General features: G+C 49.3%; 1 long non-coding RNA gene across 1 annotated transcript; it reads right to left on the reverse strand.

Annotated features, from left to right (window-relative positions):
- Positions 1 to 837: 837 nt before the first annotated feature.
- LOC119335881 lies at positions 838 to 2,974 on the reverse strand. The gene is made up of 3 exons (XR_005162112.1): positions 1,557 to 2,974; positions 1,229 to 1,431; positions 838 to 1,114 (listed from the first exon to the last, which is right to left on the reverse strand). It is a non-coding gene; the product is annotated as an uncharacterized LOC119335881 (long non-coding RNA).
- Between the last annotated feature and the right edge of the window lie 12 nt (positions 2,975 to 2,986).

Genomic DNA, 2,986 nt, shown 5'->3' on the forward strand with positions numbered 1-2,986 from the left:
GGAAAGATATCGACGAGACGCAACTCTTTCATGTAGAACACTCTCTCTAATTCTTTATAGTTTAAGAGGAATTTTGAATTTTCCAAAATGCGGACACTCTGTTTTTCGCGACACCCAAATCGACGTGGGTACTTCATCTGACTGAAAACTGCACTGCATCAGATGAAAAACCGCACTGCATCAGACGGGTAAGAGACTGCATGGTTTCTTTTATTCCATCGTAATTTTTTTCAAGGACTAGAAAATAGAGTGCACTTCACATCGGGTGTAAATAAACCACAACACTATCAAGAAGTGAACCGCATTACCTTTTTTCACTTTCGTAAATTTTTTTTTGCATTTACGGGATGAACAACATCATACGGCCGACCATACTACTTCAGAATGAAAACCGCACTGCATCGGACGGGCAAGCGAGCTGCATGGTTCTTGTACTCTTTTTCTATTTTATTTTTATGAATAAGTTCTTTTTTTATGAACGAGAGTGGACAACAGAGATAAGGCCAAGTGAACCACACCAAGAGAAAAAGTGAAACGCAACACGAGTCTAAGTGAAACGATGAACCATACCATTTTTTTGTTGTTTTTTAACTTTTTTTATAAGTGCATCCGAGCTGCATGCTGAGAGCTAGTGAGCTTCATCTTTTTTGGTCTTTATTATATTTCTTTTTTATTTACCCTATTATTTTTGTTTTTTCTAATTTCCATTTGATTAACCTACTTGGACGAGTGAGGAGTGTAAACTGCATGTTGTTTATTTGAAAAGAGCCAAAGCGTACTTCATGAATCGGGAAACATCTTTTCTTCTTATGAGAAGTGGACCATGGAGTCCCTCGAAGTGCACTGCATTGTAGTTTTCTTTTTTCCAGTTGTTTTGCCAAAGTGGGCAACTTTTGCAATTAACACAGATGTCCTTCAATATGTAAACAAAAAAGTGAACGGCAAAAATCGGAGCATTGTTGTAGCCGGTGCTGACAGTACGGAAGTGTACTGCTTGGGGAGTCGGCAATGGCCCGGTGAGTCTGATGGTAAAAATAGGTCTAGTGGCAGTGTGAGCCGGGGCATCCGGGAGGCGGAGTTCACCTTTTCTCTTTTTTTGTTGTTTCCCCATCTCCTGCAAAAGCAAACTGAACCGTAAGAACAATGGATAGAAAACTGCAGTGCACTGAAGATTTCCATCCAAAAAACAAAAAAGTGAGTCTAAAGTGTACTAATGAGAGTAGCGAACCATAGCAAAAAACACTGAACTCCACGCCGATGTTTTTGCTCCCAAACCATGTATGCATACTCGATATCGTCCATGCCCAGACTGCACACACACATGATCCGCACCACACAACAAGACTCTGAATTTCATTGGCGCACTTCACAAACTGCACAGGAGCTTGTGGGTGCTAGAGCAGTGGGTGTCCTCGTCTTCCCGATTTGACCCTAAGGATGAAGAACAGATGCGGCATGACTTCGTGGGACAACAGTAGTTGCTTCAAAAGTCTCCGGCGGTAAGGAATCGGTTCAAAGAGAAAAAAACTAACACTTGTCATGGGATGGAGGCAAACCTGCAGTCAGGAGCAGAAGCGGTGGAGACAGCAGCTAGCAGTGGAGCAATCGAAGGCCACGAGCAACGGATCAAACGACCTTCTTTGCACACCGCCGCCTGCTGCTATGCTCCCGTAGCTACTACCGCCACTGCACCTCGCTAGACTGGAAACCAAACTACAGCTCCTCGATACGCATGGGTGCAGTGCACAACACGTACCGCCATAGAGAACAAATAACCTGCAAGATAGTAGAAAGTGCACCGCAAAGATGTTCTTAGTGAGCTGCATCTATTTTAAGAAATTATACACCATTGTCCTTACAATTTTGCAAAAAAACAATTCCCCCCAAAATAACATAGAAGTGAACTCCCATGTACTATTTTTTCTGCAAAGTGAACTCCTTTGTCAAATACACTGTGCTGCAATTCTGGACTGAAGGCGGAGGTGGAGTCCTGGATCATACACAAAATTTTCAAAGAAAAAGCAATGAACTGCACAAAAGAAGCCCTGAATCGAAAACTATGCGAAACACTTTCAAACAGAACCGCGAACACCTGGCCGGAGGAGCTGCAACAGAGAGCTGGCTGAGCTGCACTATAGCGAGAGGTGACCCTCCTAGTCGTCAAAGGGAAATGCAATCCATGGTCAACCAAACTGCATGCTAGCGCGGACTGCAGAGATCCCTCTCGCCCAGGAGCCACTTGAGGCATCAGCGACCCATCAGCCATCAAGTCTAGGATGGGGAGGAGGTGTGATGTGGGAGCTGGCCCGGCCGCGGCGGCACGGGTCCAGGCAGGTTCGTCTTCGTGGCGAGGTGGTGGCCAATCACGTCGTGCCTCTACTACGGTAGCCTCGGCGTACTGAACATCCACACTGCCTGAACCGCGCGCCAGGAGCCCAGTCAGAGGAGCTGCTCTCACAGGGGGGGTGTTGGTGTGGGGGGTGAATCACGTCGGTGCAGAGGATCAATGGCTCGGAAAGCCACACGGGGAGGCAGCGCGCAGCTCCTGCAATGCCTCCTTTCGGAGCAGGGCCTGACTTTTGGCGCCCCTCAATAGAGCACCTCGCTGGTGGGGAGGGGATGCAGGGAGGCCACGATGGGGTGGCAGGGAAGGACCCACGCCAGTAGCAGCGCGGGGCATCTGCGGGCGGCACGTCTGGATCCACACCAGCAGCTTCACGAGGCGTCTTGGGGTGGCGCCGCCGGATCCACGCCGGCAGCCGCACGGGGCTCCTGGTGGCGGTGTGCCCGGATCCACGCCAGTAACCGCGCGAGGCGCCTGGAGCTGTTGGGAGGCGCGCCTGGATTTGCCGAGAAGGAAGGGGCCGTTGGGGAGCCGCGCATGGGATTCACCGAGAGGTGCTCTATGGGGGAGGGGCGAGTTGGATCCGTCAATGGAGGGAGTTGGACGGGCGCTGGGGCGGCACCAGCAGTGAAAGGTTGAGGG

The sequence above is a fragment of the Triticum dicoccoides genome, chromosome 7B (genome assembly GCF_002162155.2).
Source record: "Triticum dicoccoides isolate Atlit2015 ecotype Zavitan chromosome 7B, WEW_v2.0, whole genome shotgun sequence".
Taxonomy (NCBI): domain Eukaryota; kingdom Viridiplantae; phylum Streptophyta; class Magnoliopsida; order Poales; family Poaceae; genus Triticum; species Triticum dicoccoides.